Source organism: Centrocercus urophasianus, unplaced genomic scaffold, assembly GCF_019232065.1.
Source record: "Centrocercus urophasianus isolate 14NV4802_14NV808 unplaced genomic scaffold, USGS_Curo_1.0 seq_11, whole genome shotgun sequence".
NCBI lineage: Eukaryota > Metazoa > Chordata > Aves > Galliformes > Phasianidae > Centrocercus > Centrocercus urophasianus.
The window spans coordinates 19919636-19935182 of NW_024884253.1; the positions used below are offsets into that span (position 1 = coordinate 19919636).

Sequence of the window (15547 nt, forward strand, 5' to 3'; positions counted from 1 at the left end):
GCATGAAATGTTCTACATCTACAGCGAGGTGACCAGATATTTAAAAGTAGCCCCATGCACCAAGGGCTCTGATACTGTCATTTCCTGCAAATAAATCAAAGAACTTGCGCAGTGCAGTTCTTTTCTAGCACTGTATGTGGAACAGAACGATCCTGTGATGATAAGGTATAGAATGATAAAGTAATTTTAACCTGTCAAAAAAAGCATAAAACAAAACAAAGCTGAAATTTGCAGCTGTGCATTTAGATGCCATCTGGTTTAATGACTTTTGTAACTTTATTGTTTAAATTCCACAGCAAAAATAACAGCCTGAGCAAGCCTAAACTTTAAAAGATCAGTTTTTCATTTTTATACTGTTTAATGTTTAGACACTTTGAGGAATCTCATTATATTTTTTAAGCATTCACTCAAATTCAGGGAGCGTAGTATAAATATACAGTTGACAGACTGTATAAATGATAAGTATGCACAATTCCAAGGGAAGGTCTGCAGGATATTTTTGGATACCAAGTGTTTCTAGGAAAAACAAGTGGAAAAGAGTTTCTCTAAATAAGAGCCAGCAAGAACAGAGCTTGAAGAGTTTAACTGGGTGGGATGGAAGTCTGAGTGGGGGTGGAGGGTTTAGCAAAAAGAAGTCAAAATACAACAGAACCCAAACACTTCTGTGCTTTTTTGATTCATGGTAGACATAATTTTATCTCAAAACTTAAGGCTGTTTGGCTGTAAGAGCATCTTTAATTTTGAATTCTTAAATATTTCATGTGCGCTTGATTTACCACACAACTGAGTAAACAAGCTTGTGCTTTCACCATTGCTTTTATCCTGCACTGTACTGTGTTGTAGTTGGTTGTTTCACCTCGTTTAGTGATACAACAACTCATTATTTTCTGTTGGACTAGAAATTCACCTGGAAATACCAAGGTTGAGTTGCACTGAACACAGACTTTAATTTCTTTCTGCAATTTCTTTAAGTTATACAGGACTGGTACAAAGGTTAAATCTACAAGACATACTGACTATAGTTTGACAAACGGACTTGAGGTGGGATATTTTTGCATTGTTGTGTCAGTATATCAAAATCATACCTAAAATTCAGTCAATTTCTGTAAGAAATATTATAGAACATTAGGAACAAATAAATACTAGTTTTCCTTTATATTAAACAGTACCTATTATGCATATTTTCAGCACGTGTATATTGTAATAGATGTTTGCAGCACATATAGTACAAGGGGAAACAACTCTAAATCATGAATGTTTAACTGTTTAGCTTTCCAAATCACAATTCATGTTAACTTTGGCATAGATCAACCTTGCAAGATGCCACTTGTACTTCTTTTTCTTTTTGCAGAACAATTGCATTAATAATGCTGATTTTAAAAAAATATTGAATTTGAAAATGTAAGATATGCCAATACTAGTGGCATACCAGTAACAGCTTAACGGGTTTTCAGCATAAAATTACTTAAACAAGATGATGTACTTGTCATTCTTCAAAAATTATCACCTTTCCTTCTATTTTCCTCTAGTCCCTGCAGTGCTTTTATTTCTTACTTATAATATCATTGGGAAACTGTCTTGGTAGAAATTTATGAAATATATCACCTTTCACGTTCAAAAACACTATTTTGTCTTCCTTAAAACATCATTAAACTATTGTTAATAGCACTTTCAAATTCTGTGTGAACTCATGATATATTGAAGGGGAGTTTAATCCTAAAAATGCCTTCAGAGGGGAAGAAAAAGACAGACAATATACATTTTCTTCATTCATTATCAGGGATTCTTAGAGTGTAAAAGACAGCACTAATTCATAAACTACTTTTGGACAACAAAAATACCTCAGTAAATATTTAGGTTCAACCAGACGTACTCCAGTTCATAGGTTACGAAGCCGTAGCTGGCTGTTATTAAAACTAGATGTTTACATGGTTCTGAACTGCTCTCTTACATTCTGAAATGCAATAAATATATATTATGATCCTAGTATTTAGATTTATATGGATTTACTAACATCGTAAGTAAGATTTGAGCTTCCTCAGGTGTGTACCAAGACTAAGGCAGGATGGAAAATGACCCATTTAACCATGAACATACAGGCAAGCTCACAGCACTGACATGATCTTCTACAGAGTAATATGGGAAATTGAGAGATGTTGAGACAACTTTAGAAATGGAAGTAAAATCATCTACAAAGCAAAACGGGTAAGTTACTCACTGATAATCCAGTTGAAAAACTTAAAAATTTCCTATTGAAATCAGAATTAGCTTACTTGTGAAAATCACATTTGCTTGAACTCTTACAGGAAAGGTTTGTTTGCTTGTTTATTTAAACAACCATTTACTCTCTTCCTGCACATAATTTAGGCTGCAAATTGTCATGATATTGGTAAATACGTTCATGTCAATTCTCTTTGTGAACTCTGACAGTCCCTCATCAGACATGATGCATCTCTGTGTAAAAATTGCATCTACTGTATTGTTCTCATGCAAGGAATTTGGTGTACTCTTAACTCTTCCCAGTCCTTTCTCTTCCTCAAGTATGTTACACCTTAAATTTACACCCTGAATATTTCTACCCTTCTCCTTTGTCAGTTAAATTCACCTTATTCAGTTATGCCCTATATAATGAATAAATCTTGAGTTCAAAGAAGTAAATGCAAATTCATATGTGCTTGTAAAATACTAAGGTTCTAGCACTCTCAGTTCCCTGAGAAAATTACAACTTGGTGTTCACATGCCTGTGGGCAGAAATTTTTACAACACAGTCAGAAGTTGCAGGCAAGACCTCTACTTTAAAAGAACTAATTCTTTCAATTCCGCACGTAGCTCCTCTTAGGGCAAATTTAGTATCAACCGATTGCTAATAAACACTTCCAGTTTGCTTAGTATAAATGGAAGCAGGATCATTATAATCCTTGAAGGAATTAAGAGTCTGAAAGGCAATTGTTTGAATGAGTGTTCCTTCTATCTTCTTTTCCTAAAATATTAGGACTTGAACAATCAAGACAGTGTTATCAAAACACAGGAAAAAACACAATCTACTAGATAAGTTTTCTCCATTCTTTGTTTAGAGAATTCTCCTTGAACATCAAGTACAGAGTGCACTAGGACTCCCAACTTTTGTATAATAATATTGGGTATTTACAGGTTTCTTGTCAAATACTTGAGACCTAGAAAATTAATTCCCAAAACATTTAGCTTTGCTAAAGCATTGAAGTGGGTACTTTTCTGTTAGGAAACAATTTCTCCACCAGCATTTTCCAGTTTTTTTTTCTGGTTTTGAGGGAGGGCTGAAACAGAGGAATGGTGTGCTCAACTATAGCATATTTTGGTTTTGGAAATTATGATATACCTCTTGAAGGTTTTACACCAGTTCTTTCAGGAACTTAAGGTAAAACTTTTAGGTACATAACTACTTGAACCACTCCTAAAAATCAAGCATATTCTCCTTGACTAACTTAATCTAGATCACAGTTTTCAACAATTTTGACAAGGAGTATAAAATTCTATAAGGAGATCTAAGGAGGCTTTCTAAAAAAAAAAAATTAAAAAAAAAAACAACAAGAAAAGCATAAATGATGGTGATTATGAGAACATTTGGTGTTTTCAGTGTTTTACTTTCTGTCTGGAGCAAAAAAACCCAAAACATAATTAAAAGAAGTACAAATACCCAGGTTCACTACAGGGCCCATTTGGGAAACAGCAAATTATGTCATCTGTATTTAGTTTGAGTCTAGTTTAGTAAATACTTCTTAGTTGCCTTTTTTATAAGCTGCAATGCAAGAAAAATGCAAGATTTGTTAAAATTATTTTTAGAAAGCAACTTTTACAACTGTCTCAGTTGCATAATACAGTGGGCTTTTTTCTCTAATTATGCCAAGAAAACCATTACAAGCTGTCTGAAGAATAAAGTGTACAGAGAGATGTTTTGAACCAACACATAGCAAACAATTGTTTTCCTCTCCATTTCTGTTGAATATGTATATGCACATGCACATCCTGCCATACACTGGGAAACAGAACTTTCAGATTTGCTTTGCAGCTAGACTGGCTCGTCTGCAAGTTTCTTCTTGTTCTTTGAAAAATGATCTCACAAAGATCAAATAGTACTATTCAATAACCTTTGATTATCAGGAAGAGTTCAAATATGTTCTGCTCCAATTCTGCAAAGAAAGGATATATCTCTATACATTCCTATGTTCTATTAATATCACCTCTAAACTGGTTTGTATTTTATTGCTGGGGAATACAGACTAAATGAAGTACTTGTGATTTATGTCAATCACTGACACTGTACTCAACAGAGATGGCTAATACTATCTCTGTATTTTATTACTTGCACTTGTGTTAGCCATTAACATACCAGTGTTAGCCATTGCCTTCTCACAGGAAAAAAACAACCAACCACCAAAAGCATCAGAGGGCATGAAAAATGTTTTGAGAGGCTAAAGAATGTTACATTTATCTTTGTGTCCCACAGCTAATAAACCCCATAAGAATACATGAACCAGTCCTTAATAAATAAATAAAAGCTTCTGACACGCAACAAAAGCCCTGTATCTTACTGTTTATTCTACTGTATTCTACTGTTATATCTTACTGCATTCTACTGCACCATAATCAGGCTTAATAGCAATAGAGGTAAAGTATTAGTACTGCATAGAATAAGCTTAAGCATGGGAAGAAACATTAAGCATGACTTTTGTCTACCCTTAATGCATATGAGCACTTAGCTCACTTGGAAAACCAGTAAGGGCTGCGAACTACGCTCACTTAAACAACACTGTTTGAGTTATTTAGGATAACTGCAGTTAGAATTTAATTTTGCCATGAGAGTTTGGAATTGTATCCCTCCAAGTAACATGTTCAAAGTTCCTTCCTAAACTGAAGTAATATGTCATTAGTCTGTATATTTCTGATAATCCTTTTTGGAAAGTAATCCAAAACCTTACCAGGAAAACTTGAAAACGTTAAATAGAAATTACTCTGGCAAACTGCTTTGAAAAAGAAAAAAAATCTTCTATCCCAAAAGCAGTTCAAGAACTGTGGTATGAATTTGTCATAGATAAAACCCTGTGAGGGACATCAGAGAACCCACAAGTATCTATGGAATGAACCACAATCTGTATACAGAAGTTAACAAATGTCTCATTACAAATGGGATATGGTTTTCCCAGTACCAGAAGCACAGAACTTGCATTATATTTAACTTGAGATCCTGTTATAATTAAAAATACTACAAAGAATAAAAGTCTGCTTAATATATTACTGGAAAATACTTTTCAACAAACAAAACATTTGTTGAACCAAATGTGATGGAAGTTATATTTACTCACAGACAGTTGGGAAGAAAACTGCAATAGAAAAACAAAACTTTTAAAGGTTTCTGGATTTATTTTAGAATAAATTATTTACCACAGCCAAGTCCTTTTAATGTTAATTTTCACTGTAAAGAACAGAAAAGTGACCTAGAAATGGTCATTCAATACAGGATATATTTTTAAGAATCAGCAAAGGAAACCCAAGGAAGAAACTAAGGCGTTTGAGTAAAGTAAATGAACTTTACTGTATTTAAGTAAACTGCATACGAGGGCCACTCCGTCTCTTAAAATGACATTAATTTCCAAGGGCGGAATTATTATTTCTTCCTACACTAATAGAAAACCAGACACCTCCTTCTCTTCCTTCCCAGCATTTCGCAGTAACTGGCAAAATACTAAAGCTACTTGGTTAGAGAAAAAAATTAAAGGGAGGTAACTTGAAAGAGGGAAAGAAATGCGAAAACTGCAATAATGTTGCCTTCTAACATAAACCATACAGCCCAACTCACATAAATAACCCGTTTTCAGGTCTTTTTATTTTCTACTTTTACAGTTTATCTGCAAAAATTTTCATTGCATTCAAGTTGCTGAGTATCTAAAATGTGAAAGGTACCCTGGGATTTTTAAATGATATTTAATGTCCCTTTTCTTTGCCTCTGTGCCTTTTTTGTTTACCTCTTAAAATTGTTACAGAATGTTTAATAATGCCAATGCTGAATCTGAGAATTTTATTAAAATTTCTAGTTCAGTGTCAGAATCTGTGCTCTGTTTCAAAAGGCACGGTGGTGGATTAAGCTGCTGCAAGTCCAGGCTGCTGCAATCCTGCTCTTTTACCAGGGCTAATCCTTGCGCAACTGTGATAAACAGGTTCAGAGCAATGACCTGACAGGAAAAAAACTGCCCGATGCTCCAAAACATTCTGAGCTCCTTTAGCTATCCCAGTCAGCTCACTACACACAAGTATAACCAGCAGCATCACGGATCTGTAAAGAAGAACATGTCTTATAAGAGGAGCTTGAGTTTAGGTCTGCAGCCTCGGTAGGCTTAAAACTCATTGTCCAGAGTCTATGGCTAAAGTAATGTTAAAAGTCAAAGCTGCTCTGCATCTCTAAAGAAACTCAGACAATATCCAGTCTCCCCAGGAAAGCCCAAGGCTGTGTTTTCATTCCTTTTGCAACTTCACTCGGCAAAGCCAGCCTGTGTGCTGCTCTGTTCGGAAGGTGAGCTCTCCCTAGTCAAAGAGCTATTCAGATATCAGCAGGCTTTTTCAAAGCATTTTCTTTCCACTGGGTTGAACCAAGAATTCATATGGGGGAAGAACTAAGAGTTTGAAAAATACTTTCAAATGGATGGAAAGGCCATTGGAGGGTGTTAAGAGAAGGAAATTATTATACAACCCGATCTCAACAAAGCAGGTGTCTTTCAGTGCATGTTAAGGAGAAACAGGCATGATACTTCCAAGGGGTTCATTAAAAATGTTTAAAAACATGGAAACGAAAAGAAATGTCTGGAAGAAAATAATAAGTGAGAGAAAAAGTTCTCAATAAAAAAAAAAAAAAAAAACTATCCATGACAATATTTATAATAGTCATTTAAAGATTATGAAGTATTGAGGTAAGCAGTTCAAATCAATGAGTAATTAGTTATGTGTAACAGTAACAGGGCATAATGATAAGTTTAAACAGATACAAATCAACTATAATTCAAACAACTGTTTGAATTTATTTTGATCGCTTTCACTATATTGGGCTTCATCGCAGCAGAATTTAAACTTTTGGGACAGGAAATAGAAAAAAAAAACATTAAGCACACCTCAAACCTGTGCATGCAAAGGAAATTATAATCTATCCACCACTTAATCACCCTAAATATATTACAGATTATTAAATTGAAGTTATATAAATTTCACGTGGCAACCTTCATATGTGCTGCACAGCAAACACTAAATTACTGTGTTAAAATAGTATTTGAGACAGCAAGAAACATCAGAACACAAAGGAAGCTTTTGCGTATCTTTAGTTTCAACTTTCCAGTAGTTACAATCACCCACAACTGAGACCCCTTGCTACAGAAGAAAGTGCTGTTCACTGGCACAACAGAGAAAGCAATGTGCACCTGAAAGTCCTGCTGTACAGCTGCTATTTACTTCTGATCTTCAAATGTCAAGCAGTAGCAACGTTAGTAGTCACAGAAATCGAATAAACTCTACAAAAGTCACACAAAATGTGATGCTGAACACTTTGCAGACTCCTGTATTTTGAAGAGATTCTTCTTCTGTGCCTGCTTCCCTGGATGATCTGGTAATTTCACAACACAAACCCGCAGGTCAGTTTAAAGGCAGTCTGAAACAGTTGTTAGTGAGAACGAGCTATACCTGAAGCAATCATAACCACATTGAAAATTCAATAGCTTAACCAGAAAAACTAAATGCAACTGCCCTAAGCACTGAGATCTTCACTCTACTGCAACTTCTTCACCACAGTGAATAAACTGGTGTGAGGCAACCAGCCAAAACAGATCTGCATGGACTATGAGGTTACTATCATCTTATGAACTGGTTGATGAGGCCACTGCACTGCCGTGCGCTGCCACAATTAATGGATGCCTAAATGGCATAGTAACAGCCATGCTCTCTTACAGCAACGATTCTATACAATGTGCTTCAATTTGACTTCCACGAAGAACCACACAAAGAAATTTAAAATCATTGTAAGAATCAGAGGAAAAACTCCAGTGCCACTCAAGTGAAAGAGGAAATAGAAAGTGAGCATCTCCCTTCAACACATGGTAGTTAATCTGATGAATTTTAAGAGAAAAATAAAGTTATTGGAATGATTTTCTGATTCGGAAACGTATTTTATTTTGACCATCACAGTATAAGGGAAAAAACGTATTTTAAAATATGTATGTTTTGCCAGATTAGGTACGTATTACTGCAGTTTCCAGTAAAACTCTAAACTGAGGAAATTTCAAGTAAAAATAAGATTGATAGTTCAAGCTGAACATTCTGAAATCTGAATTCCAAATATAAATTAAGCATTGAATAGCTCTTGGTATTAGATAATTAACAAGCTACATTTCTGAAATTAAACGGGCAGTTCCAGCTGTTATTTTACAATTAGTTTCCACTGAGGTTTTTAAATTAATAACTGCTGTAATAGCCTCAAACATGCCAATGTTAATTAGGAATGATGTTTCCATGTAATGCTATCCATATATGTGAATATTTTACTGGGGGAAAGGTCTAGGTAGAATTTTTTTCCCCCTTTCTACTAAAAATAGATGAAGAAAGAAATGTAAAACAGGAAAAGACTTTACTCCCAAGCACACTTCCACAAAAATGTTTGAGTTGTATATGGAGAATAAGTAACACGTTATCAAGCTCCTTAACACTAAAGAACCCTAAGGTTCAGCTACAATGGCAAAAGGCAACATTCAGAACCTGATATTTAAAGGGAACAATTTAATTTAAAAGCCAAGTCAATAATTAATCAAGCTAAGATTATTAAAAAGAGAGAAGTAAAAAAACAAAACAAAAAACAAAACAAAAAACAAAAAAAAAAAAAAACAAAAAAACAACCCTACTACTGTGTATCCAAATTAAACGTAGAGACAAACCTCTTGAAAAAATAAACAAAACCAAAACATGAGTACTTTGTTGAATAAAAGCATCCTGGTTTGAATTTCAAAGAATTAAAAAATAAATTACAGGCATAATTTTAGAACATTAACTGTTACAATATTTTTTTTGCCTTAATACAGGACAAGAAGAACTGAAAATGACACCACTGTAACACTGTGTTAAAGTTGCTATGCAATAAATGAAATACCTCTCCTTGAAACACTGAGAATCTTTTCCTGGAAGCTTTTAACATAACATTACCTCTGTAGTCTGAAGTATTTAGAAATAAAAGAAAAAGTGCAAAACAGAGTTCATGATGCTTTGTAACTTCTACTTCTTGTAATCCCTTATGGTACACATGCAAATTTTAATAAGCTGCTCGCATTTCCATCAAAATATGTGTGTGCAGACATTATTCTTTTAACTGATTGTCTCGTCTTCATGCAAAGAAAAATAAAGAAACTCAAGCCAGTATTAGCTACTGCCCTGTTTGCCTACCGCATAAGTTTCAATGTTGTATTAACAAAATATAAAAGTATAATGGAAAATAAGTTTTGTTAGAGTCTTTATTAAATAATCAACTCTTAAAAGGTAATGATTCCTTTCAGGCCCATATTCTCAGAACCACCTATTTATCTGAATATGAAGTTTCTATGCAAAAATAGAAGATTTTTTAAACTTAAATTGGTTTGAAAAATAAAGCAAAGGATTAACCTTATCAGTCATACTACAGTTGTAGAAAATACAAGCTTTTAAAAAATAATAATTTAAAGGTACAGTTTCACAAATATAAATATGGCTCATGGTAATTTAATACTGAACAAAAAATGTTTCTGAAGAGAAGATGCTTATAGATGTGGGTGCTGCTGAAAAGTTTTGAAAAACATTTGATTTCCCAAACCACATTTGAAAGAAAAAACAGATTTCCACACAGATTGCGGGCTATGTATGCATTTCTTGCATAATCTCCTTCCATCATTCTTTCCTTCCTCCCACTCCAGCACCATTAGCACAAACACTCAAAATTGTTTATTAGTCCTATTCTCACTGAAGGACTTTTGTTAAACAACTGCGTGTATTACAACAATACTAGAGGTATGTTCTAGATACAGCTCTGTGAAATAAACATAGATAGCAGATATAGGAGAAACAACTGCTACTTATTTGCAAACGTTTCAGACTTATAAAGCAGTGGAAGATGGTGAAGTACAAAAATGAAAAACAGTAGATGAGATATATTTACAACAGAAAAATACTTCCACTAATGAAAAGTTTTAAGAAAACAATTCTAAGTAATTTACAGCTGTATTTTCAAGATTATACTCTTCACATGTAATTTTACGGGTGGTGGGGCACTAAAGAATTTCCATTTTCCACTCACAAATTGAAAACAGTCTAAGTACAGCATTATGCTTTGATCTATGAAAGATCTACACATGAAAATGACCATGGAACATTCAAACCTGGACTATTCAGCTTTGATGTACGACATGAATGAAATCCTTGGATCTCTAAAATGATGAATCCGGAGAGTGGACAACAATTAGATTCTTCATTGCTCAAGCTGAGTAACAGCTGTAAAATAATTCTGTCAATCTCCCAGACTTGATAGGTAATACTTATTCAGCAACGTATAAGTGAGACTTTCAACATGTTCAGTCTGTATTATCTATACTCTGTTATCCATTTCTTTTTTTTTTTCCTTAAAAACCTCAATTAATAGAACTTTATGTAATAAAGAGCGAAATTTATTTCAATCATTTTGTCTATTATTATCTAATATTATCATATTCTCTAAAAATCTATTATTTAATATTTCATGTCAGTTTGCAAAAGCCAATCATTCAGGGGATGACTGTACTAACCTATACTGAGCAGATAATTTGCACAGCAATAGTTTCAAAAGAGGCTTTTATTCTGACACAGAATTAGATGTCATCACAATTTCAGCTCCAAACTCCCTCATTTTTAAGCAAACTATGGCTGTATTTCCTCTTCTTTTTAGTCAGAGTAACAAAATTACTGAGTCCTTCCTGTTAAGGAGTTTTTTTCATCCTTTCTCCTACTGTTTTATAAATGACGTGGATTTGGGACTTAAAGGTGTAATTTAGCGAGTTTGTGGATGACTTGGGAGGAGCTGATTGCTCCCTCCAGGGCAGAGAGGCGTTGCAGAGGGATCTTGAAAGATTAGAGGGCTGGGCAGCCACCAATTGCATGCAATTTAAGAAGAGCAAGTTACTAATTCTGCACTTAGAATTGGACAACCTTGGATATATGTACAGACTGGGGGATGAGAGGCTGCGGGACAGGTTCTGCACCAGAGGGCAGCAGGCACAGAATGGGCTGCTCGGGGCAGTGGGCACGGCCCCAGTGCCGGAGTTCAGGGAGTGTTTGGGCAGATCTCAGATGCTGGGTTTTGATTTGGGGTGGTCCTGTGTGGAGCTGAGTTGGACTCAGTGGCCTCTGTGGGTCTCTTCCAACTCATGATATCCTGTAAGTCTATGACATTCCTATTTATACTGTCCAATCCTGCTGCTATTATAGCAGGAAGTGTTATTCCCTGTTAAAAATCCCAACATGTGTGAATTTTTAAAATATTCAGTCCTGTTTATGTTATTTTTCCACTGATTACACTAGGCCCTGCTTCTATATACAGAAAAATACTGTTGTAATCTAAAAAGGTGACAAAAGACAGAATGTGAGACAATTGAGCAGAAAACTAGCTAAGATGACTACAGACACATTTGATTAGTTCCCCTTCTTTAAACATTATAATTCATTCATGCTGATAGTGCACATTAGTCACTTTTATTAAAGGAGAAAGAACTGAGGAAATGACAAAGGGAAAACACATGAAGACACACAAAGACGGAAATGTGGCTCCTTGGAGCTACCCCAGGAGATGCTGCTTTGTTTTCTGCAACCATCTCCACCACACAGAGAAGGATCTTCTGACCTGAATTGCTTTGGATTCATCAAAAGCCCGTTATTTTCCTTTTTTTGGAGGGGGGGAAGGGGAGAGGACGGACAAGTGATTAGCAAACAGGTATGCTAAGCATGTTATCTGGATAAAGGCGTGAGCTTCCCTTTCATTTTACTTCAGCAGACTCAGACACACAGTTGCTTTCATACGCTTCCTGCATAAATACGTAAATACATGAGTTTTAAAAGAAATCCTTACAGCTGCTAAGAAACTTTCTCTGTTCTATCAAATCTCTTAAAAACTGGCCATTTCCCCCAGTTCCAAATTTAACATGGTCAGGTCTGGCCAGCTGAAACTGGCAAAAAATATGTTTGCCTCCTTCACTGGCTCAGAAGGAATTCCATTTACTCTGACTTCTCCACGGTTCCAATTCTGCTCTCTGGCCAGGCTAGGCAACTGCCTCATCTGCATGCTCATCCAAAATCTCCTTTACTCTTCTCCGCCATCCCTGTCCCAAGACCTCCTGATTCTGCTCCAGAAAACTGGCAAACTCTTGACGAGAATATTCAATTCCAGTCGTGATTGTTGAAGACAAACGCACCTTAGTTGGGGATTAAGAATCATAAATTCAGGATGAATCACTGAAAACCCACAAGCTTCCAGGATTTAGGAGGAAGAAAAAAAAAAGATGAAAAAGACCAGTACAGTGTAGCTGTTTTTCCTTTATGAGTCCTCTATCTACTGTTACGGTACATGCATCTTTGTTTACTATGTCTATTAGCAGGTCTAAAAAATTAGATAATTTTCTGATAGTGGAAATAGTTATTTTAAAACTAATTTTTACAGAGTGAAAGAAATTTGAATTTACTATGTTAATAAATTTCTAACTTGCAATAATCACCTGAAAAAATATTTGTGCCCAAACTTACAGGACACATGATTTTTCCAACATTCCATTTTCTATTTAGTTCCCTCTCCAAGTCAAGCAAGTGGGCTATTTTTTCTAAGACACAGATGGAGACATTCAGTTCACAAGACCTAGTTTCATTTAATATGACTGTATTAGATTTACCTTTCATGCGCTGATACTCTGCTAACGCTGAATGAGTACTTTCAGTTTTTCATGTACGAATTTATGGGACAGCTTCAAAATATATTTGTAAGCTCTATCCAGCCTTTATCCATTAAGAAATTTCTTAGCCTTTCCTAAAAAAATAGTTCCTAAGTGAGACATAAAATTTCTTCTTTCTCATGAAACACTACTGAAGTGACATTAATTGCGTGTGGTTGTAGTTCAGACCTAAACAGAAGACTGTTTAAACCAAAGGGACAATGCAAATTAAGTCTGTATCCCAACTCCAGAAACACTGTAAAGACAGTGGTTCAGAAAACAATTTATTTTCTTTTATTCTTTTATAAGCAGCAGTAGTAAATTAGAGGAGAAAAGAGGTTGGAAAAAGAGAGAAGATGACATGTTGGGCTTATTAGACTGCTGTAGCAGCTAATTCTTGAGTAATCATCAGGCTGCTGTAAGGGGTTTTTAAGAGCCTCTCTAAAGCTGAGTACTGCACCTCTGTTGATATTTACTATGAAATATTTCACTAAAATTTAGGAGTTACACATTGTTTCGGTTTCTTTCTTTAACTACGTGATTTTTAAGTATGTATTTATACAACAAGTTTCCAGTTACGCATTTCTGCTGTCCAGTATTATGTACTGTGAGCAGGTTGAAAACATAACATAGAAAATGTAGTATTTGGAGAACAGAATACTGAAACAGGGCTCATGTGATAAAAATATCCCACTTTTTTTTTTCCCCCTCTCTTGGATACAGATTGTATGGCCCGCCCTAACAGTAGAAAAATCTTTGCATTACCTAGTTCTCCAAAGAAAAAATGTCAAAATGTTAAATGAACTCCACTCAACACCACCACTCAAGAAGCAGTGATTATCACAGAAGAAAATGAAAGGGCATCTTCAACAGTGCTTCTGTAAATACCATGTGCTCTGGATCAAAGAATATGCAATTATAGAAACTTTTTTTTTCAACAATGAATTGGAATCTCATTATTTCATAATACAAAATACTCGCTGATTTTGCTAAAAAGCCCTGAATCTCACTTAAATCAAAATATTAACCCTCTCCCCAAAACAAAAGACCACCCACTACCAACTTCAACACTGTCTCATAAAATCCTGCAAAGTAACTTGACACTCTTCACCAGTGTGTACTAAAAACACCAAAGCTAGTATAATTGGATAATTAAAGGAACAAAGATAAGACTTAGTCATTTGACAGCTGCTCAGGACAGAGAAGAAAACTCACTGAACAGCTACAGGAAATTTCTGAAACTGGTAGACATTTCTCAGAAAAAGACACAAGAAGCATGACAGGAGGTTGGTCATGAAGAAAACAGTAACCATTACATGAGAGATGTCTGTGGACAAGTATTTCAGCTTTACCAATTCAGTTCTTTAGTTTCTGACTGCAACGCAATTGTAAAAGACTAAATACTGTAATTGTGTAAAACTATGGAAAGCAAAAATATACACTGCACAAATCTAATCCAGAACATTTATAGATATGTAAGACCCCAAGACCCAGAATGCAAAAGGGGAGCAGAACCTTTAAGCAGTTGTGAGATTTCTAGTTTGATAAGCACAGAATGTCAGCACTTCAGGTAAAGCCAGAGCAGCAAAGGTATCAGAGTCAAAAACATTAACTGACAGACAACTCCACTGATGTTGATGTAAATGGCATCCCTCCTGTAGCTTTCTCATTGACTAGTAACACCTACACAGAAGGATCAGTACTTTCCCTAGATGACAGAAACTACTTTAGTATAGATGGAGCTCGCAGATTCCACTTTATGACAAGAGACTTTGCTGGCAAATTTTTAGTTGCAATGAAAAGAGCGGAACCTACATTTAGTTTTGCAACTCTCAAAGCAGAAATCAGATGTGAGTATATACACAGAGGAGCAGGGCAAAAGCAAGGAGAGCCTGCACAAATGTTAGGAAGATCTGATATCTATGGGCATACTGATGGTTGGATTTGGATTGGGCTTTACCACCCAGAACCCACTGTTGGTGCCATGCTCTAAGATTTTTTTCATGAAAATCATAGATATAAGGTTAATTTAAAAAAAAAAAAAAAAAAGTATGGTACTAAGCTACTATAAGTAAACATACAAGCAAATACAACATTTTAAACATTTCCAAATGGAAATATGAAGAAAATGACTACTTTACAACTTCTAAGGAATCTGAAAAGAAACTGGAAACACTTCATGGTCTCCTAAAAAATCCTGCTCTTGACAAAAGTAAAACTCGCTGTCATTTTCAAGGCAGTAAATGTTTTATTGCTGGGAAATAATTTTGATGTTTGTAATTTCCATTGAAGAGCACTATGAAGTAGTTAAAAATATTGCCACATCTGAAAAACAGACCAACGGGAAGTATAAGACACTTGTTCATCTGTATTTCTGTGACTTTTCTCACTTGGTATTATTTGCAACCATACTTTCATGTCTGGCAACAGTGCCAATTCTACTGAGGATCATATATTACTTTTATCATGTTGATTACATATGTTCACCAGTTTTGCTGCCTATATATGATTAGTGTGGTTTGCACATACTTAGTGACACAATCCAGAGCATGACATTTTCACAGAAA

At 35.1% G+C, this 15547-nt stretch overlaps 1 protein-coding gene across 6 annotated transcripts in view; it reads right to left on the reverse strand.

Moving 5' to 3' along the window:
* VPS13B (vacuolar protein sorting 13 homolog B) overlaps positions 1–15547 on the reverse strand; it is a 417159-nt gene that overhangs the window by 154824 nt on the left and 246788 nt on the right. The gene's annotated exons all lie outside the window — the stretch shown is intronic.